Genomic DNA, 24,759 nt, shown 5'->3' with positions numbered 1-24,759 from the left:
TGAGAAACATGAGAAATAAACAAACATGGCTAATGAGAAGCATGAGAAATAAACAAACATGGCTAATGAGAAACATGAGAAATAAACAAACATGGCTAATGAGAAACATGAGAAATAAACAAACATGGCTAATGAGAAGCATGAGAAATAAACAAACATGGCTAATGAGAAGCATGAGAAATAAACAAACATGGCTAATGAGAAACATGAGAAATAAACAAACATGGCTAATGAGAAACATGAGAAATAAACAAAAATGGCTAATGAGACACATGAGAAATAGCAAATTATTATAAACTGTCCTGGAATCAAAAAGCCTGAGTTTCAACAGAATTTGCAATTGTCTTCCCTTTTGCACTGCCCCTACCAATAATAACAATACAAAAAAATGTGAAAAAAGGAACTGCTATAACAAATCATATTTCAAGATGATTCACTATATAGGTAAAGAGTTATGGCTGCATTGTAAAGCCTTCTTTTGTAAAAATCCTTCTTGTACTAAAATATTATAAAGTAATTTTATTAGCATCTACTTTGATGAAATAAAAACAAGCAAAATTAATTCGTAATTTTTAGTTTCATTCTATTTTATGTCGGTATTTCTGTTACTTGAAGTATTCAACTAAAATAATTGTTAGGTCCTTTGACAGTAAATCAAAGAGTTGTACATGTCCTTTTAATATTTTTGATGACAGACTTTGCTGAAAATTTAATAGATGATAATCTGTTACTTTGAATAAATAAAGCCACAAAATGACTTTCTATTATGTTAAATATTGATTTAGCATTAATTTAATATTGGTCGGATAAAACCTAGAATTAAAGCCACAGAACCTTCCGGAAAGACTCAACAGAATGTTTACTTGATTTATTACTGCAGCTGGTTTAAACACCTGATCAATTTTATAAATAATTTAAGCAACCCGTTCGGTCTAATAACAGGCACCATTAAACTAACAAATCTTTTATAGTGTCTCATCCGGAAGTTTGACTCAATTAAATCCTACACTTTGTTCAAACATTATGATTAAGCTAACATGGTTCAAACACTTTTAAAGCTGTTGTGAGGCTAAAACGGACACGACGAGGAGAACCATGAAGTTGTGTATAATTTTATTCTTTTTTGCTCTCCTCCAACTGGAATTGATTGCTCATGTAAGTTCTGATGACATACAAAACTATAAACTTTATAAATGAATAAAATACCTAACTAAATGACAGATTATTTAATATAGCTTTAAAACTGTTTTAATTTTAATAAGTATTATGGAATATTATGTGTGTGATATTATTTGCTCATATTGAGTATGCCATTAGAACATTCATGTTTCAGCTCAATTGACAAGTCTTTACCCTAGTAAGAGAGTCCGAAGCTAGGATTATAGACTAAGATAATAGAACATTTTGTACAGGACTCCCTCATGATATTCAGCTTAGTTTTCTAACACTCTAATACCTGCTCTAATCAAGCGCTTTTTAGTGTTTTGGAATAATTATGCGAATATTTTTTCTCTGTGCTTTAATACAAAGAAGTGAACAGAAATAATATAAATGAAGGCTGACAACAAATCAATTATTAATCATTTTTCACGGCACACTTAAAAATCACTCATAGCACACTATATTATCAGAGTATTAGCATCACTAAATAGCATGTTCAACTCTACCTATACACATCATGCAATTTTTAGCATTATATTAGATCTACTAAAATACATATCATTTAAATTAGCGAGTTGTTATTTTCCTATTGTTACTGATATGAATATCACTTAAACTGCAGAGTACAGAATTGTGTTTTTTTGTTGCTACAGTCATGTACAGTAGACACTCCTACAATGTGAATAATCTGTTCTGGGAACATTTATTTCATAAGGTTATATGTTATTTTGAACAGTAAAATACATGTAAATTGCCTAATCCATTCCAAGATTTTTTAAAACTACCCCATTTGGACCTTGAAAGCGGGAAAAATATCCTCAATTTTTTATTTATTAGCTGTACTGTAAATGGTGTATTATTGGTTTATGTTCCATGATTACGGTTATTTTACAATAATCTAAGGGGAGTGCACACGTCCAATGTTCATTTACATGTAAAGCATATGGTTTATTTTTTCTAGACAGCAAAGTCTATTCTGCAAAAAAAAGTAATAAAAAATGTTTTATACATCAACAATCAAATAAAACTAAAATATAATCTATTGTAATAAGAGCAGTGTTTATTTTCCCATCCTTCTATTTGTCTATAGAGTTCAAGATTAAGAGAAAAAATTGCTTTTGATGATATTTCAACTCGTGACATTTAGATCGATGATCTACTACCTGCATCCATTCTGAATAATTGCACGACTACTCATTTTCTGTACTTTATCGACACACCTGACGCTTATATAAAATAGAGATTTACGTCAGTTTTTCTCTCTCCAGTGCAGAAAGAGAGAAAATACAATATTTTTAAGGCTAACTACGAGATTCTCATTATTTAAATCTAATTTGAGAACTTTCACGGATTTGACATTTCATGTAATATGGAATTTTTAATGTACTATGAATCAGAAACATCACGTAAACTTTTTGCATTATGTAAAATTTAGGTTATAGGAGCCTCTACTGTATATCCTCTAGGCCAGCTATGGCCAAATGGCGGATCTAGATCCGGGTTCGGATCTTGGTAGTTTTTTTGTGGATCTTTTAAGTTAGCTCTCGGAAAAAATTTTTTGAAGTATTTTTTTAATTTGTTTTAAAATTCTTCTAAACTTTTCTCAGAATTTTTGTAAATTCATGGCTTTCAGCAATGAATTTTGTAAAAAGTAAACATAGAACACGCCTCACAAATATTCCTTTTTGTAAACTTTAAGAGTTGCTGTAACTAGCAGGAAACTGCGTTTTGATAGTATTGTGAAGTCAGAGCCCACTCATCATTTTTCTCACTGATATCAGACATATTTATTGCAGCACATTTATTCACTGATTTTTAGTCAAATTATGTAAATAAATGAAGTTTTTTAAAAATAGTATTTGACGCCTTGTTTGACGCCTTTATTTTAAGCTGTACATAACTAATTGCATATTTATGTATGATAAAAAAGAAAAATACACATCTTCAGCTTGTTGTGGATCTTTCATTCGTCAGATTTATTTGTAACGAATCATGGCCAAAATCATTTGGCCATCCCTGCTCTAGGCTATATATGTTATGGTTGGATGATTTCTACCTCAACACAGTCTATCTCAACTCATCTCACAGCAGTCTGTTCTTTTGTATTTTATCTCTTTGTTCTGCACATTTGCTGGTGGTGTGTTATCTAAACCATAAACAGCATGAAAATGTGGCACTTATTCTTGTACTCCTGATGATTACTAAATATAAAACGTTGTGTATAGTAGACGCCTTAATCTACTACATATCATCCAAACCACAATGTAACATTCAATTTGTCACTTCTGATGTGTGAGCGATCTCTCGTGGATTGAGTATAGAGTCTGCTTAGGAGAGGCTGTGTGTATTTTCAAGAGCATTGTCACACAAATAATGGCTTTGTGATCTTGGCTGGTCTTGTCTGAGTTCGGTGACAAGAGAACCTCGGTAATGGAAACATGCCCGGTTGCACAGAACAATTTAGGTTTGGATGTCATTACAGTCATCACCAGTGGCCTTCTTGGGAATTGAACACCAGCCTGTTGTTTGCAAGTCAGGCGTCCTAGATCACTAAGCTACTTTTGGTATGTTTATTATCGAAACAGTAAAATGGTACTGGAGATAACTGGTATGTACATCATGTAGGCTAAAATGTGACACTCTTCTGTGAGTGAGTGATAATTATATAATCAATGCATTAGCATTGGTTAGTTAACTGGCAATGAGGTCTATCGGCTTAGGAGTTTTAATGCCTATATCATCCAAACTACAGTATGCATTACCAATGAGGGTAGTCTTGAAGAGAAACCATGTTAGCTGCTAAATTAATTTTTGTAGGAGCAGCGTGGCCCCTTGAGTGTGACATATATAAAAAGAGAAAGGGGAGAACTAACTGGAGAGCCCACTCATCTGTCAAAAGCTGTTTCCATTCAAGATTGTTCATGGCACTGCCTGACAACCTACCACTGTCATGCCTATCAGTTTAATACAGATCAAAGTGTTTGCAGACTATATAACACAACTTTGACTCCCAGTAAAAACAAGCTTTCCGGAATCTTCTATGAAGGCGAGTGCTTTTCAATAACAAGTTTTACAAGCATTTGAAAACTAACACAAGCATCACAAGGTTTCTCTGTTTCTAATAATTAGTGTAAGTCAACCTAGAAATTAATCAATAAAATTTTTTGTAACAGGCAGCATGTGCCCCTAAAGGCAGCATGTGCCCCTAAAGGGCAGCATGTGCCCCTAAAGGGCAGCATGTGCCCCTAAAGGCAGCATGTGCCCCTAAAGGGCAGCATGTGCCCCTAAAGGGCAGCATGTGCCCCTAAAGGCAGCAAGTGCCCCTAAAGGGCAGCATGTGCCCCTAAAGTGATGTAGAACAAAAGTTTGTTTCTTTACTTGTAATCAGTGAGCATTTACAAATGCTAGGTAGTTCTGTTGGCCAACTGTAAATGGTGGACCAGGTTCTTTAAGAATTCTCTGTTCCCCAAATATTATTTGATTGACTGCCTCCGATAACTAAGAGGCTATGTGAGCCTGCTACTTCTGACACATTTAATTTGACACTACTTGGGCATGGGTTAGGCCAGGGTCGATTGGATTGTAAGATTGGTTAAAAATTGTCTCATTGTTTTCCTCTAAATTTTGTGTAAACATATGGGCACCTGATGCTGATAAAACCATATATTGATTACTTAAAAAAATATGCATAATAATTGACATCATTTTCTTAGAGAAGTCTGAGCACACTTTTTCCTCTGAGTGTTTTAGCTCCAATCAAGTTTTATCAATTAGAATCTTGAAACATTTGGCTGTCAGATCATTTAAAACAACACACAAATCTCAAGTGATATAAAATATTGTTTTTTTTCTAATACAATATTTTAAAATTTGACCAGAGTAACCTTTTAAACATATATCGAAGATTCTTGTAAAAATGCGATGTGTTTTGTTCAATAAATTTCAGGGCCCACAAATTTACCGATGGATATTTTACATACATTGTAGTTACATATAACATTAGGACAAACGTGTTACATGTAACTATAAACTAAACTATATTGTGTTTAATAGGCTAAAAAATGTACAAGTAATAAACAATCACTTTTTATTTCTATTTAGTTTTTTGAAGTCTGATGAAAGGAAGGGTAGCCTTGGAGATGCCAGATGCAGGTGAATGGGGTGTGGGGGTGAGGGGAAGTTGGGAAGTTGGGAGGAGGGGAGGAGGGGAGGAGGGGAGGAGGGAAGGATGGAAGGAGGGGTGCAATTAAGGGGGTATATAGATAGAGAGCTAGTAAACCTAAATGTCTAAAGCAGCCGTTAGCATAATATATTTATATACAGCCTTTTTTATCTGCTATTATTCACTTTATTCTTACTTACTATGTCAAGCCTTTTTATACCTGCACTCATTTTTAGAATTGTCTGCTTTGCCTCATTCTCAACTTCTAAAGTTTTATTTTTGTGAATATTAGTACCCAAGTCATGAGAGATTGTCATGTTTAATAAATATTTACTATAATAAGAGCTGTGTCTGTCTGTCCAAAGCAATAAAAATGATTGCCTCATGACGTTAGAATCATAGGCATGCGTGCTACCATTACACTACCCTGGAGTCCTGATGTTACACTGGATAATTGTCTATGTACTGATTACTCATGATGATCTCTCATGGTGCACAGACACTGTCGAGTGAACTAGTTATTCTGTCACGAAAAAGGTGATTGAGTGGTGCAGATGGTGGTATGCTCGGATGGGAAGGGAATATCCGGGCTCAATTCCCAGTTTTTTTTACTGACACTCAGATAGTGGCTTCGAACGGACAGACGAACACGACTCTAATTATAACAAAAATTGTGTGTATCTACTGGTTAGTTTGAAGGGTCTTCCAAAAAAGGCACAAAGAAGATTGGAAAGCCTCAGTCTAAGCAAAGATTTGGCAGACGCTTTTGTGACTGATGAGAACGTGTACATAGCTTATTTGTCACAAAGTTAGAATAACTTCTTGGCTTTGTGTTTTAGTGTATAGATGTTGTTGTCTCCCGTACATTTACAATCAGTATAGCCAGACATGCATTCGATTGGTTGAAACTGCTAAAAACTGGACTGAAGCTGAGACCCACTGTTTGGAGGGTGGAGAGCACTTGCTGACACTTGGCACTATGAACTCCGCTGAATGGATTTCCGAGCTCATTCTTAATAATACAGGTGAGTATTGACTAAAGCATAAAAAGCTTTTAACCTTAAAGCCGGAAGTTTTATGAGACATCTACTAACAGCGCCTCATGGTAAATTTTAGCTTGGACTGATAACAACTATTTTGTTGGTGGGAGAAAAGATGCGGATGTTTGGAAGTGGGAAGGACTTCTACACAGCTCAATCAGCTATGACTACTGGAAGCCAAACGAACCATCTGGGGATGGAAATTGTATATCTGTTTACGGTTCAGCTTATAAGTTTAATGACATACCCTGCTATAAAAAAAATAAGTTCTTTTGTGAAAAACAACTTTAAGTTCAGCTATCTGCCTTTGATTCACTTAGAGATGAGAATTTATGATTTACATCAGCGCGGAAAATTCTCTTCTCATTGACTTCTGATGCATGCATTTGTGGAGATAAAATCCTTGTAAAAATATTGATTATGTCCAAAGGTTACTACATGGAACAACATAATTTTTAATGATATTATACACAATAATTAAGTGACTGTATCACTACCGTCACTGGTGAGAACCATTTTATCACATATCCACACTTGAATACTTCGACTGGAGCAGCCAAATGTAGACAGAAGCCAGTACCATTATATGTATATTGTTTGACCATTAAGAATTTTACTTCAGTTGTTGTTGTTTAAAATATGTAAGCAACCTCTTATTTCAAAGCAACTATTAGCCTTAGTTGTAGGGCTTTCATAAGTTTGAAGGAAGTTCAACATTGCCTAGCAACAATAGTTTGAGTAAAGATACTGCACTATAATAACTTTCTACTTCTAGAAATCTTTCAACACTAAAAAATAAAACTCTTTATGATTCAGGTTTTCTCCTCACTTGAGTTAGTTAGTACATAGTTGATGACAACTGCTGAACACCAGTGAATGAGCATTTGTCTACACACATGGTTGTGCATGTGTCCCGGTATGTACATGTGCTTGGGTAAATGTGAGTGTGTATGTATGCGCGCCTGTGAACGAGTTCATGAACATCTCATCCATATGTTATTTATTTTAGGCAAACCTACTGTCGTTTTCTACAAAACTATAATATTTGTATAAGGATAGAAGTATTAATAAAATATTATTATGGTAATAAAAACAATGTTACTTAATTGAGAGTGCTGTTGTTTTTGAAAGTCTTTTGCAGCAATTAATTTGAAATGTCACATTTTATCTTTTGTAACTTGTTTCCATTGTATGCCATGTTGTGTTATAATAAAATGGCTGTTGGCAATGTTTGCTGAGCCAAAACCAAAAAATTATTTTTTCCATTTTCTAAAAAAAGATGCTAGCAACAAACAATGACTCAAGTAGCAATAAAAGTACACTAGGAAAAGATTTTAGATTATGTATGAGTTAGAAAGTGGTTACTTACTGTGGTCATTTGCTGAGAAATCTCTGTGACAACTTAAAACATAAATGTGCAATTGAAAAGAAGAAATGAGATAAAGCTGATCTACTAAATTCATCCTATAATAAAATCCAAACATAGTTTTCTACAACGATCTACTCAGTAAAGCTGTTTGTTTGAACTTATAAATAAATAGCTGGATTCCCGACGTTGCTCTGATTATAAAAAGTCATTGCATGACTTATTATAATCATTATTTCATATTATAATATGAAATTAATGCCAATAAAATTATATATACATTTATATGTATATACATATATAAAAAAAAAATATATATATATATATTTATATATATAAAATTTCTTTTGGATAAACATTGCAACATTTACCAATCTAATTATTAAACTTTATATCAGAAGCAGTGTTTTGTGCAATTCAAATAAATTTCATGTAAAAACAATTGCAAAAGTGTTAAATGTGGAATAATTAGCAAGTAATGGCTAGATAGTCAGTTCTACTACAATGAAAAATGATTTGATTCTAACAAAATTAATCAAAACTAAAAGTACAAAATAAAAAACGTGAATTTGTTGAATTAAAAATGGGTACATTGAAGGGTGTGTTTAAAAAGGTTACTGTTGCAGCAGAAGCTATTAAAATTTTGAATACAATGACACTGGTACCTCTCAATATACATACAAACGTAAAAATGAGATACTGAGAATTGAAGAAGTGTAGAGGCATTTTTGAAATTGAAATGGCAGATTTGAAAAAGACAAATTAAAAAAAATTACTAGTTAAAAATCTTTTGAAAGCTTAAAAATGCTAATGAATAACAAAAAGTATATATACTTAGCTTCTGCAAGCGGGACAAAGATAAATAACATCTTTGCGATCAACAAGGACAGATTAGCATTAAAGATTAGCGTAATGGTTAAACGTGACTGCTTGCGATCATTGAGGATCCGAGTTTGAATCAAGTGCAAAGCAGGTTTTTCAAGATCAAAAAGATAATTTTTGTTTGAAGTAGATCAGAAACCAAATCAAAAGAGTTTGATGAAACTTGAGACGTATATATTCTCTCCTATATAATATTATTTTGAACAAAAATCTGTATATCAGTTTTTACTATTTAAAAAAGTGAAGGATTAATTGCTAACTCAATTATTAGATTTTGGTAAAAGCCAGAAACAAAAAAAATCCCAATTTTTTCTATATATAAAGTAAATTCTGAAATTTTGTATTCTTAACTGTTTTACAAATAACAGGCAATAATACAACCTTAAATTTTTTTTCTGAGCATAAAATAGGGTCATAACAACTGGAATCCTTTTGTGACTGTGTCTAAACTGCTGATAAATAGCATTTAACACAAAAATTAGGGTCAGCAGAATTTTTATGGTACAGCTGTTCTCATAAAATGCCGACAAAAGTGAAGTGTTCTTTTTAACCAGTTAATTTAAATGCTATCTGACTTTTAGGATAATTATGTGTGTTGTAAATGGATTTGCAAATATCGCCAAAAACTACATACTTTATTTCAAGCCAAGTAAATGAGGAATTTATTTGTTATTCAAAGAAAATGCCAATGTTTTCTATTGCAGACAAAAGTAAGCTCAAATACATTGTCTATGTTGCTGTATAATGATACCTAAGACTAGGCCGTCTTGAGTTTATTTTGAGAACGATTTAGTTGAAACACGATCTCATCTTGTCAAGACCTTGTCTAAACAATAAATCAAGACCGCACAGTAGTTATCTTCTCTCTCGGTCAAACGACTCCATGTTTCTTAACTGCGAATTTATTTGCGAGCCTCCTCAGTTGTTAATGCGAATTTGGTCCTTGGGCTAGACGCTAATAATAGTTCAAGATGATACATATCTATCATTTTAGGCGATATTTCCTGATTCTTGATTCTTCAATTTTAATCTGACTGTTTAGATCTTAAAACAAGGGATGAAAAAATTTGTTTAATGTTATTGGATTTCAGCAAAGCTTTTGACTATCAATCACAATATATTATTTCATAAGCTGAAATTTGCTGGTTTCAGAAGCAAATCTCTGCAAATACTTTAATCCTATTTGCACAAATCCTTTAATTTAGGGTTAAAGGAGATATCATCGATCAAATTCTTAGGAATTTATTTGGACAGTCACCTGGTATAGGATACACACATCAATAAGCTGAATAAGCAGATAGGATCTATGCCAGACCTGATTAGTAGACGTTCTAAAGTTTTACCCAGAAGGATTATGAAACTGATATACAACGCGTTTATTAACTCTAAAGTTTATTACAGTCTGGAGTCATGGGGAAATGCTTCATTTTGTTTATTAAAAAATATTAATATCACAAAAACATCTAATGCACATAATCTTTAATAAACCACCACTGACTTTATCTCGGCCCCTGTTTGTTCCACTGTTTGTGTTGCCTGTTGATAAACTTTACCAGCATAAAATTCTTTTGGTAGCTCATTCAAAATTTTATTTAAGTGATGACAAAACAAAAAAAGATTTATACTATAAAATCAGATTTCTAAAAACCAATCTACCTTTATCATTATTTTATATTGTTTCAAGTAAAAAACAATCAAATACAAAGTACCATCACAATGGAACAGTCTTGCAATAGACTTACGCATAACCTTTGCGTTTACTAATTTTAGAGTTAATGTTAAAAGCCACTTCTTAAGCTTAGATTAATCAAACTTGCTGTTTGAGTTTGCCAATTCCAATTCCAATTCAATAAACATCGGAAAGTATCAACATTTGTATAAACAAATGTTGATACTTTCCGATAAAAAATTTTAAAACTTTACACGAGAGGCCCGGCTGAAGCCCTACATGAGAGAAACCTGTTGGGGGCTTACACCGCCCCCCTCCACACCCTAGGTGTTCATAACTAGTCGCCTAACATTAGCCGCTCCAACTTGCAACCAGTGAATACAGGCCTGACTATCAATGAACAAAGCTATTTAATTTCGCGTTTTCGCTCGTTCGTTATGATAGTTTAGTTTCGCACATGAAATTTTCGCGAAAGGATGACTCCACGAAAATGCGAAAGTTGGATGAGGCGAATACATAAGTGTCCTAGGGTAACTGCTGAAACCAATAGCGCATTCAATGCAAGGCCATTCACAGTGGGCTCTTGTCATATGATTTTAATTTGCTCTAGTGTTGGCATTGCGAGGCGAAAATTTTGTATAGAGGGTACAGAGACCCATAATAAATATCTAATACAAACACCCCTTAGTAAAAATCATCTAAATTTTATATACGTACTATACATATTAAAAATTAGTAACAGAATAATATGTTAACCTTAGTAACTGTAGTTACCTACAGTAACTTTATATTTTTTGTGTATTTAATAGTTGTGACCTGCAATAAATGCAACGTTACAATGTAATATGTGCAGTAAGTAAGAACAATAAGGTTCCTTAAGCTTACCAGATATTAAGCATGCTTGAAAAGCTAGAGCAGTCTTATTAGCCAAAGTTGACTCTTCGAATTTAGAAAGAGCAAGAAAATATTATATAATACAATATATAATATAGGGTATGCTATATTAAGGTTCTATTATAATTTGAACTGGCTCAATAGCACTACTCACTTGTACCTTACTAAGGTGGAGTTTTTGCTGTCTTTGTTGCTCTTTTATAATTCAAAAACATGCAGTAAAGCAATCGGTTGAAAATTAAAAAAAAAGAATTCTTACCTCTGAGACAGACGTATAACATAGACATTGAATTTAACTTAAATGAATTTAGCTTACTAAATACATAGTTAAGTTAAGTTTTAGTATGTAGTTTCAACTATTTTACTGAGCTTCAATTCTTTCATTGTCTAAAATTTTATCCCCCTAACTGTTTCCGATTCAGTTCTCATAATAACGGATAAAGCCGAACTGAGAAAGATTGAGCATTGTACCTTCTTATGCATTGTAGTAGGGATTTCTTCAAATAGCATATTAGTATATTTTTATGCCTATATACTCAGCACACCGTCTACTAAGTTTTAATTTCGGTAGAAATTTTTGTTGCTATTGTATGGTGAAAAATAGTTTGTATGGAGAGGGTGAAAAATCATTGTGTTCTACATTTTAAGGTGAAAGATTGTATATTAGGTTCATCATAACCTGAGAGAGCACTGTATTGCCTGTAAAAACTAGTTGTGATGACTCCTTCTCAAAGTCAATAATTTAAATTTGCATCTAGTATTGCTAGAGGCGAGTTTTGTCGCTGAATAGAAAATTAAATGCTCACTACTATTAAATGCATGTATACCTTATTATAAAACTTAGCAATAGTGATGTCAAAATAGCAAAGTGACACGAGACAAGATGAGGTGAAACAAGAAGCAAATTGCGAGACAAGATCAAGAGGAGACAACATTGACGTACCACACACATGTAGATTATTCCTAGGCACAAGTACTACAAACTGTCTGTCTGCAGCTCATTATAGAATGCAACAGCCGCAGAAAGGTGTTTCTATGGTAGGCAAGAGAAATATCTCATTTAGGAACCAGTAAGTTGCGATACTATATTCTATTTAAGTCTAGTGTAGTGTAAAATGAAGCCTCAAGTTAGTGAGTTATTAAGATATATGAAGCATTTGATCTGGTAGAAGCACTATCTATTAGCTCACTCTTGCTCTAGCAATAGATAGTTCTTGCTTATAAAGCTGATCATATTGGCAATATCTTTCTCAGCCGTCCTTGTTCTTCTGTCCGTGTTTCCACATTTCCGAAATCGCTTCATTAGCAATAATTTTGCAAACATCTAAAAAGCAATTAGACATAAACTAAATGGAGTTCATAAATAACTAAAAACTACAACCGGCCTTGAACTGCAGCAAAAAAATCAATATATGTATTACTTCATTGGCAATAATTTATTTTCCTACTGAAATGTTTTTCAATTTATGCCATACAAGAATCATAAAACAGAAAAAAGGGCAACAGTTGGCCAATAAAATCAAATAAATTGTTTGACAAATAGTGTTTAAAATTCTTTTCTCTGCTAAGAGAACGGATATTAGGTGGAAAGATTGTTAAAGCTGCTGGCAATGATATTTTTAAAATAATTGGTATCAGATAAAGTATCATCGGCGTAGGCAAAGCTTCTTAGAATAAGTCTAAGAAGATAATGTATTAAAAATAATTAAAAATGTATTAAAAATAATACTGGAGCAATAATAAACGCCTGTGAAACACCAACATCTATTTCTTGTGTCAAGAATTTTGTGTCATTTATGACAACCTTTTGAGGCCTTTTGTGTGTGCGTGCGCATGCCTGTGTGCGTGTGTGCGTGCGCATGCCTGTGTGCGTGTGTGCGTGCGGTGTGGTGTAGTGTGATGTGTGGGATGTAAGGTGTGTGTGTGTGTGTGCGTGTGTGCGTGCGTGCGTGTGTGTGTGTGTGTGTGGTGTGTGTGTGTGCGTGTGTGCATGTGTCTGTGTTATTTCTTTAATTAATAGAAATAAACATTAAGCAAAATAAATATATAGTTATAATATTGATTAAGTTAAACAAAATAAATAAAAGCTTAGTACTTACTTGTTAAGGCATGATGAGGCCCACATGCGCAGTAGTACTGTAACTAGTCGAGGCGCTGGGCCCACAGGAATTGGCAAACTCAAAATTGTATCAACATTTTTGAGATTTGTTTTGTTTTAGGAGATGTGACTGACGAGACGTTTTTAAATTAAGATAGGCAAAACTTGACCGCAATTGAAACGCTCAGAAAAAAAGACATCTTTTTCTTTTGAGCGTTTTAACAAAGATCAATTTTGAGGATTTTATTTTAAGTTCATTCGGAGGCTTTTACGCTTTCGAAGGGACATGGCCAAGTGGGTGTTTGATAAAACTTGATCTTTTGCAAACCTTTATAAAAGTCGTTAGCAAGAATATTTTGCCACTGATGATGACAATAATGACGCCTAAGAACTACTAAAAGTTGATGTTTTTATCTATGACTTGGAATGAAGTGATATTCTTCAGCGATAAAAACCACGTCCATGGCCGTTGGGCAAATAACTTTTCGAATAAATGATGTTGAGGTCGAGTTATCTGAAGCAATTTAGTATTGCGTTGGAACTGACCAAACGAATCCGTTCGAGTTAACCTTGTGTTTGAGATGAAATGTTACATTTTATTCGAGGGCGAGTTATCCGAGTTGGACTGTACTTAGCCGTGAAAAATTCCCAAAAAGTTGGGGCGGCTCCGCTGGCCAGCCGCCCCAGGGAATACGGGCCTGTTGATAGTCCAATAAACAAACAGCAGCAAGCGATCAAATTGCATTATCGATCTTGCCCACACCATTCTACCTGCGGTTCACAATTACAAACTAGTCGCAAATTGAAATTTTTTTATCGGTGAACTGATCCTGAGGAATCTAATTATGTTTGTTCCATTGCATTTATTTTCACATCACTATATTTTCGCACTCATCAGAGCTGCGAAATTAAGTTGCTGCAAAATTTTACTCTGTATGCTGCTCACGAAACTAAATACTAGCGAAATATAAGTGTCCTAGGGTAATTATTGGTCACATGATCTTGATGCAAGTTGAGAGGCATCATTCGTTTTAGGCTCGAGGAAGTGTGTCAGGAAAAGTAGGTTTTTACTTACTCCTCTTGACAAACGCCTATTATCAGCTAAGTACGAAGCACTTCCTGACTGGCTAGCTAGAAATTGCTGTTGAATTAATTACTAGATTTTGTTCAAACATCGGATCAGCCTACAATAGCTACTATATTTCTCATGCTGTCGCAGAGCAGAAGTAAAGGATAGATTACAAACAGCAACATAGACACTCGTTTACTGTTCTTCATGTTTTCTTTTTTCTGTCTGAAGTTGTTTGCTCATGTGAGTGTCTATAATTTGATTTTTATATGATTTGTTTACTAATTAAAATTTTACTTTCACCTTTGCTGCTCACAGAGAAGGAATTGCTGCTGTACTTGGCAATTGCTTCAAACCTAAATCAGATTTAATGCATTTAAAACAGGTACTCGACGTAGTAATAACTTTTATCGATGTCCTTATGACTGGGCAGTAGCCAGACGTTTTTTGTCTATAGGCTTTCAGTTTTAGACATGTGTTTTAATCTTTCATTTCCTAGTATTTATATCACAATCTATAACATAATACTCTCCTTATGATTGCTAGTACGCATATACTAAAATATAACATAACATTCTACCTATGATTACTAGTATATATATCATCAAAACTATAACATGATACTCAACCTGTAATTACTGGTAAATATGTTACAAGAATGTGTCACAACCTATATCCTAATACTCTACCTGTAGATCCTAGAGTGCATACCACACATGCTGTCCTGTTTCCTAAGCTATAACACATATAAGCTACCCTTCATTAATATTTATACATGCATACACATCTCATTCAAAGCTATTTTTGTCCATAAAATTATCGTATTTTGGTGAAAGATGCTGTAGTCTCAATAGCTTAATTTATAAAATAAAATTAGGAAAGGCTTGGATTTATTCTCACTTTTATAGGAATACCATGGTGTCTCCGACATTATATGTATGAGGAAAGAAACTGGAAAGCTTGTCTCAGAGCCCCTTTGTCTATCAAAGACTAATTCTGTCCAACATTGTTCATGGCAATGTCTGACAACTGTTGGGTGCCAAGTCTTTGAGTTTAACCCTAAGAATAATCTTTGCAAACTGGACTACTTCCCCCTGATCGCAGCTGATAATGGTGACAAATTTTCTGAAATTGTTTATGAAGGTAAATAGTTTATATACCTTGCTCACATGCCCTTGTATTATTCTTACAACTTAATTAAAGGAAAAGGGATTCAATTAAATATTATGCATTGTTTAGTTAATAAGGCAATTTTCATTTAACTCACAATTGCTTATTTAAAACAGTCAAGTAAATACATCGACTTTAAAATTTTGGTTTTGGGACTGAGTGACCAAAATTGAATATGTATAGTTATGTTGGTACCTGCTGACATTTGCCAGCAAGTCTTCTTCAGAATGATTCATCGATGTTGTAGAGACAAACCCAGGTATGCACTTTTACCAATGGTAATTTACAATATATAGTATAACACAACAGAGTAATGTGCTATAACCATAGACCTATTAACTATACTTAATATATATATATATATATAGTTAATAGGTATATAGTATAGCTATATATATAGTATATAGTTAATATAGTATAGTTAGTAGGTCTATAGCTATAACTAAGCTTCACCACTGACAATCTTGGCTACTGAATCAGAATTTATACTTGTAAGTCACAGAGTTGTCCAAGTAGGTAAATGTATTACAGCTAGCAACACTTCATAAACCAAAATTTTGTTACTAGAAATTTGCTGTATCATATAGATAGACAAATAAATATGAAGATTGCACACAAATTGGCTTCCAAAAAAAGCCAGATAAAAAGAGAGTGAAATTAATGCTCATGAAATTATTAGCAGAGAGCTTAGCAATTTGAATACAGGTTTCAGACCAACTAGTCTATGGATCAGCCTATATTGTGACTAAACCAACTGTTAGGTGATATTTTGCTAATTATTTAGTTTGGAGAAGCTATTATGTTAGATCATGGATGGGGGCTGCAAAGTTAAATGGAACGTGAAGATGGTTTGGAATCCAAACGGGGCCTAATCATTCTCATTATTGGGCACCTCATCAGCCATTGGATGATGGCCATTGTGGAAACCTTTTCCGATGAGTTCATCAACTTAATGACGGCTCATGTACCAAACAGATTCATTTTTATTGCGAGTTCAGCTTATAGAGAAAGCAGCAAATCAAAATCAAAATAGAAGCTGAAGAGTTCAAGAGCCTCTTTCAACTTTTCTTGCGATATTTTAGCACCTTTTACTTGTGTTTCCTAAATTAAATCTTGTCAATTAAACCCTTTTTGTACAGCTGTTCATAATTTCTGCAAATAAATTATTGTGAATTGAGATTAAAGCTATTTTGTTTATATCGTTTTTTGGAAGATAATATTCTTCTCAAGGTGTAACAATAAGGTTCCTCAAGCTTACCAGATATTAAGCATTCTTGAAAAGCTAGAGCAGTCTTATTAGCCAAAATTGACTCTTCGAATTTAGAATGAGCAGGAAAATATTATATATTACTATATATAATATTATAATATGATATATAATATCGGGTATATTATACTAAGGTTCTATTATATTTTGAACTGGCTCAATAGCACTATTCACTTGTACCTTACTTAGGCGGACTTTGTGCTGTCTCTGTTGCTCTTTTATAATTTAAAAGCATGCGGTAAAGCAATCGGTTTAAAATCAAAAAAAGAAGAAAAACCATCTTCTGATACTAATAAAAAAGAACAGATAAATGAGTTGTACTATCAGACTCTTGAAAAAGCAATTAAAATAATACAATCTAATCAGCTGCTATACATCTCGTCCAGGATCAAATCTCTGCACAAGAAAATAGATCCCACCGAAAGGAGTTAAACTACCTGCAATGTCCTGGGTAATCCTGAAAACCCACAGATAGTAATATATTGTAATATTTTTGACTTGGTTTCGTGATATATCTACATGTATCATATAACTATGAAGTGGAGTTGATCAAGGAGAAGATAGACCGTTCTGGTCTCGTTTTTCACTCCAATATTTCAGCATTGTATACTGTTAATTTTTACAATATCACAAATAGAATACTTTTCAACAAGCTTACAAATCTTGACATCTTCTTTTTCTACTATGAGCAAATATTAACCACTTTCACAGAAAATCTAGAGAAGGTCCTTAATAACCAAATAAAAACAGAGTGCATTGGAGAGCTTTCAGCACTGTCTTCATCCAATTCTTCATCACGTATTTAATCAGCGCTTTTGTGTGTTTGCCTGCAATTAATCATGAAGCTTTAATGAGTGCATCATACACTACAGAAACATGTAAAAACTGCACAAAATTGAGTACTACAGTGGAACTCCTAATCTCCAGAGCTGCGGATTTGAAAGCAAAAATTTACAAGTTACTATCAACATATATTTCCCCTAGAGAATCTTAAGGCTGAATTCGTTAACTATTCATCATGGTCATCAAATCAGTTTGATAACAAACTACTAGCTATGCGAAGATCATTGTCTGATGAGCTCAGTTAACTTACGAGTTCTTATGCTCAGACAACAAAGAGAAATCTTTATGTCCAAGGTCAATCACTACGGAAGCAATCAACCAATGCCACAGTGCGTTCAAACCCAGAAAGTAAATCATGCAACAAACAAAATTTGTCTTCAACTTCAAATCTTAGCCGAATGAATGTTGATCAACATATTTCAGCCCCAGCTGTCAAGCAACCAGCTCAACCTAAACAACAGAAATCTGCTTTTTTTGAAAACAACAACATTGTGGTTTCAAGTCGACCCAACTCCTCTCTTCATAACTCATTTAATCAAGACACCTTACGGAAAGCTATTAACAGTCAGTATGGTCCAGTTTTCAAGTCAGACAGTCCTAGGATTATGATTCAGTTTTGATCTCGAGACATTGCTAGAGGAGTTACAGATCACTGGAAATCTGATCTGTTTGATGGATCATCCTGCAGACTCTTCGTTAATCCTGATTCTCTTAAAGAGAATGTTGTTATTGTTAAAGGTGTCTCACTCGGTGTAAATAACAATAACATTAGTCAAGGTATCAAAGATGCTGACCCTGATGTCCCTTTAGAAAGGTTGTTCAAGGATGGTAAAAGAATGAGGTCCTTAATAGTTAAGTTTTCCTCTTCCCTATTCTACTAAAGTTCCATCTCACATTGAATAAGTATACTATCGGCTCATTGTTTATGTCTTGATGAACCTTTTATATGATGGGTTTCTCTAAACTTCTAAAGGATTTTCCATTGCACAGTCAAATGTTAGATGTTTATTTTCAAAAATAGATAAAGTCAAGTATTTGATTTTCAAGTATATATTAAAGTTATTTGTTTTTTTTTTCTGAGACAGTTGTTGGAGATAGACAGGGTGATGATTACTTTAAAATTTCTAGTTACGATATAATAAGAAATGATAAAAGTTATAACCAGGGCTTGTAATGCTATATTCACCCCTCCATTAATTTCAAGTGTTTGGAATTTCCAATTAATGAAATTGATAATGACGATTTTTTCATTAAAGTCTTTCCAGTGATTTCAAGGCCTGACATACATGTAGTCTCTTTTGTTTATAGACCTCCAAATTCAACAGTTGATTGGATAACAAAGTTTTCAAACTTCGTGAAAGAGTGTTACAGCAGCGGTAAAGAAGTTTTAGTATTGGGTGATTTCAATGTCAACTTGTTTAACACAAAAAAAGGTTCAATTGGAAAAGCAAAATGTGTAATCCTGTCTTAAAAAAGATGATTGGTAAACCAACAAGAATAGCGACAAACTCTTCGACATTAATTGATCATGTGGACAGAATCTTTTCTCATCACGCCAAGTTTTTTGGAGTACTTAATAGTCTAAGAGCAATCATAATTTGGGAATTTTTGTTAGAAAAATTAGTGTCACATATAACTCATTTTTTTTGGAAACTCATTTATAGAGATTACTCCAAATTTGTGCCTGACAACATTTCAAATGAGTTTTCTTCCATCAGATGAAATGATGTTCTGATTAAACAGAACACTAACAACATGATTGACCTATTTAATCAACAGTTTTTTTGCTTGTCAATAAATTGGCACCTCATAAAACTGGAAAAATCAATTAAAAATGTATTCTTATCTGGTTTGACAAAAAGGTACAGCAAAATATAAAGTTGAGAGAAAAACTAAAAAAACTGCAGAAATCGGACTGCTTACAAAAAACAAAACAGCTCTGTCATGAATCTCATTAAAAGACAAAAAACAAAATGCATTGACAAACTTGATAAACAGTCAAAGCTTGGTGATACACATAAACCTTGGCAAACTGTGAGTGTGAAAGATAAGAAACCACAAAGCTGTGACACTTGTTTGACAGCTTCAGAACTTAACTCACATTTAGTGTCTATTGTAAGTAAGATTTCAAGTTTATAATAATATAATGTATAATATATAATATATATTATATATAGATTATATTACATTGTACTTTAAAATGGCTCAGCAGTTTTTTTTACCTACCTGTATCAATAATACAAAATTATTTAAATGATAATTTTATAGAAGTCTTTTAAAAATAGTGCTGGTCTGACCTTACTAGAGTTGTCTCATCTCCTCAAGTTTAAGCGAACACTTTTATACAAACATTGAAATACATTGGTTAAAAAATAAAAATTAGTACTTTAAAGTGCGATTGCTTTAAAGTGATTTTACATGCTATCCAAGTCAAGCACTAAAACTTCAACTAGGTATACTAGGAGTTGTCTCATCCGCATCCACTTATCTATTCCTTTATAGTTGATCAGTTAATACTGATGTACCTGCAACTACACTATTGCTAAATGAAGATGTTTAGTTGAGTTACCAACCAGTTGGCAAACGTCAAATCAACTGTGAGTCTGTGATCTTATGATTTGCATTGTCATCATTTCTCTTAAAATTTCTCTGAGAAATCTTTGAAGAGATGGCATATGATTAATATTCATACTGGGAGTTGTTTGCTCATTGCTCTAACTTGTCAAACTTCGTTTTGCTAATCGTTTTTCTTTTGACAAGTTTTTGATAAATTACAACAAATTTTGAGTTTTTATTAAAAATTTTTAAGACAAACTCAACAGCACATAAGTGTCTTAATAAGAAAACTTTAGTCAGCAAGCTTTTATCAAATACACATATACATGAGATGTCTCAAAAAATAAAATACATTTCCTATTTTTATTGAAACTCTGTCAGTTGGTCTGCAAGTAACTTTATTAAGAAAACAAATAGAAAATATTGACTTGCACTTCATTGTTATTGTCTGATCTGTGTTTCAAGAAAGAGCTGATGTACTTCCTGATGCTAAAAAGGAATAGAGTGCGCGCTTACGTGTGGATGCAAGTGTGCATATAAGTGAGTCCATGAACACCTCAGCCAAAGTTTAATCCCTTTTTTATAGATGTATTTCTTTTTTTCTGTTACTTTGCTATAATTTGTTAAAAAAAATAAGTAGGCCTAAAAAGATATGAAAATAAAAAATATGAATTAAGGCAGTATGTATTTAGAACGTCATAGCTTTTGAAAGCAGTTTGAGACAAGTAGTTTTATCACGTTTCATACTTTCTAACATAGTATTATTATATGTTTTGTTGTGTTATAATAAAATGGCTTTTGGACCAATTCTGTTGAGTCATAACCTAAAACTTCTTCTATGCTCTAAGAAGACAAGCTAACAATAGCAATGGCTCTGGCAACATTAAAGGTTTTTTAAAGGAAGAGACTTTAGAACATGATTGAGTTTGATACCAGCTGTTTATTTTAGAAATTTGCCGGTAACTCTTTGTGAAAACTAAAAAGCTAAATGTACAAATGAAAAAAAAATAAAGTGGAACCGATTAGCTATGTAAATATAGCCCAATCAAAAATATATTGTAAAAATAACAAACTATTTCATAAAAACTATCACATCAATTTGCACTATAACTTGTATATTAAGAAAACAGGTAACATATAAAGTTTCCGAAATTTTATATATTATATTTTATTCATTTCACAGGTAGGTCATGTTTCAGGTGTCAGAGGTATGGAACTCCTTGCTAACTGATCTCCGACAGATAAGCAGTTTTGAACAATTCAAATCAAGTCTCAAGCAACCCTTTCTTGAATCATTTGAGTAGCTAGTGTCTTTTCTAATCTAACTAATGAACTAACTGCTAGTCAAGGACCAGTGCCATAACTAGCTACGCTACTGCTTCGAGGGTTTTTATTGCACCTTTTTTATATTTCTGCTTTGTACTTTTTTCAATGAAATAAAACTAACAAACAGATAAAGACAATATTTAAAACACTGAAAACTCAGTATTTTAAGAATCATAACAAAAAGAGCAAAAGGTATAATGTATAAAAAAATGTTTAAAATTTTGTATAAAGATTGTCACTTTAGAGAAGTAACAATAAAGACTAGCCTTTAGCAATCAATCACTTTATGGTAAAATTTGTGAAAAACAATATGAGAGTTCAAGGCAACGACGCCGAAATAATAGAGAAAGAGAAGCATAAAATGGCGATGATGACAACACTTATGTTTGAAAACAAAAGAACACCACCAACTGAGCCAGTTCTCCTTCAATCTGTTCTAAAACAAGCTCTTAAAATTACTGAAGAAATTATGCTTAGAAAACGGTCTTCTGCATGAAATAGACTTGAAACTGAATCAAATGAGTTTTATACAGTTTGAGACGTATGCCTTTCACCCCATATAATAAAATTTTGAACTAGAAACTTCATTTACCAGTTTTTACTAACTAAAGAAAATAAAGTACTGATTGCTATGTTAGTCATTTGATTTTGGTTAGATCAGAAAACTTAAGCAGTCCAATGTTTTTTCCATGTATAGAGCGAATTCTGAAAAATTTATTACCCTTACTATTTCTCATTTTAACAACTATATATACTAATGTGAACGGCAGAAGTATTAAAATTTGCTATACAAATCTTTTTTGAAAATTAGAATTTGGTCAGAATGACTTTAGAATCACAATTCATTTGTATTTAAAAAGTTGATAAAATGTATTTTCAAAAAATATTGAAGACCAGCAGCAATTTTCTGTTCTTGATTTTAGTGCTGCGTTTAAAAACACTCATTAATGTTAAGTGTTTTGTGGTCAATTCATAGCTATTTAATTAACAGGATTACATATTTGGATTTTATAGGATTTTCACATGTGTTGGGAAACTATATGGCTTATTTCAAACCTTTTAAATAGAGTTATTTGTATTCTGGTCAGTAAAAAGCTATTTTTTACAATCCAGTAAAAAGTCCAACTTCAAGTGACATTGTGTTGTAAAATGCTACTAAAGATTTTGCGTGAACTGGTTTTTGGTATTTAAAAACACAGCTACAAAACAATATCTATGTTATTAAGTTTCACACCTGTATATATTTATTAATACTGAGTCTGTAGCTTTCTATCTTTCTTTAAAAACTGCATCTAGCAATATTGGATGCAAATATAATTTATTGAATTTGAAGCTGAGACATCTTGACTACTTTTGATAAACTATCAAAACAAACATCACCATGACAAATATCAGATGTGCTATTGATTTCAACATTAAACTATTGATGAAATGCTTCTGATATCAGTTTAAGTAGTTTCAATGATGTTAAACTAGCGGAAACATGTCTGGTGAATCTTTAGTTAATGACCTTGATGAAAAAGCACTTTACACTGAGTACACATAATCTTCCTGAATGACTAGCTAGAAAAGGCTGTTGAATTAATTATTATATTTGGTTTAAGCATCTGATTACGCTACCCTGGCTGATGCAGTTCTCATGCTGCTGCAGACCAGAAGTAAAGGATAGATTACAAACATCAACATGGACACTCGTTTACTGTTCTTCATGTTTTCTCTTTTCTGTCTGAAGTTGTTTGCTCATGTGAGTGTCTACAATTTGAATCTTATATTGTAGGCTTATAGTTAACAACAATAGTTTTATAAAATAAAACTGCCTGTGCTGTTGACATAGTGGTAGTTACTGCTGTACATGTAATTTGCTACCATTCTACATCTAGGCAAAATTTTGACAATATAATTGAAGCAATTTGACGGAGTGTGCTGTTTCCTTAAAAGTTAACTGTTAACACCGAGCCAGCAGATGTTACCATTCATTCTCTTGATTGTAGGAATACCATGCTGGCCCCAACGCTATATATATGAGAAGAGAAACTGGAAAGCTTGTCTCAGACTCAATCCATCTGTCAAAGACTATTTCTGTTCAAGAGTGTTCATGGGAGTGTCTGACAACTGTTGGGTGTCGAGTCTTTGAGTTTTACCATGAGGAACATATTTGCAAACTGTTCAACTTAATACTGGCTGGTAATGACGAGCTTTCTGGAATGGTTTTTGAAGGTAAGCAACTCAAATACATGTATATGGTTTTCATGATCTTATATGATTCAGATCACGGATGCACAATACTTTAATCATAAGCTACCAATTGGTCGTAAGACATGATCTCGTCGTTCGCAGAGCCAAATTCAAATGCCGTAGTTGTCCTCCTCTCTATAGGATATGTCACTTGACTGGAATTCAATTTCTCTTGTAAATGTGGTGTGGAAGGACCCAAGATGATCTCATTTAGCTAATCATAATCTCTCCCTAAAGCATTTGATTGGCATATGTGTCAGCTAATCTGATCTTGTCTATTTTTCCATGTGTCATGTGATATTCAAAGTCCTCCTTCTCAACTTGGTGTTTGCGACGAGCTTTATTTTTGGTAAAGAAAGAGTTTAATTGAGTGAAACTGCTGAATCACACAAAAACACAAAACCTTTATACTCAGTACAGGTCCTTCGAGTAACATAATTGCCAAAAACTGTCAGCTCTGTACCAAGAGAGAGTTCAGCTATTGCAGTATTATAATTGAAGTATTATTTTGTGTGTAGGAAAAATAGTACATGTGAGCATGTACACATAATACCATGAGATTTGTATCATCAGATAAAAAAATCGATCCTCTTTAAACCGTATTTCTGTCTAAAGGCATTTTTATTTTCTAGCCCAAGCGAGAAGCAGCTATACTCTAGCTATACTCAGTGTTCCTATAATGAAGCTGTCTAGTTTCAGTTTATGCTAGCAAACTAAAATGCCAAATATTTTGTCTCAGTTTTTACATTATGAACAAAGCTGGTAACTATATAAACATCGTTATTGTTACAAACACTGACTGCTGAGCATGACACAAACAGCTTTGGTTATGAGGTGTCTAGATGGTTACCAAATCATAATAGCAGATCTGCTTTTGAGGATCCTTAAGCTCTTAGTTTTTAACCAAACAAACTAATGTGTTTCAGTACATGGAAATTGTTCTCATTCATATGTCTACAACCACCATAAGCACGCATGCATCCGATTGGTTGAATTTGCATTGAGCTGGACTGATGCTAAG

Source organism: Watersipora subatra, chromosome 8 (genome assembly GCF_963576615.1).
Source record: "Watersipora subatra chromosome 8, tzWatSuba1.1, whole genome shotgun sequence".
In the NCBI taxonomy this organism is placed as follows: Eukaryota; Metazoa; Bryozoa; class Gymnolaemata; order Cheilostomatida; family Watersiporidae; genus Watersipora; species Watersipora subatra.
The sequence above is the reverse complement of the archived record's forward strand: the minus strand, read 5'-3'. Positions refer to the sequence as shown.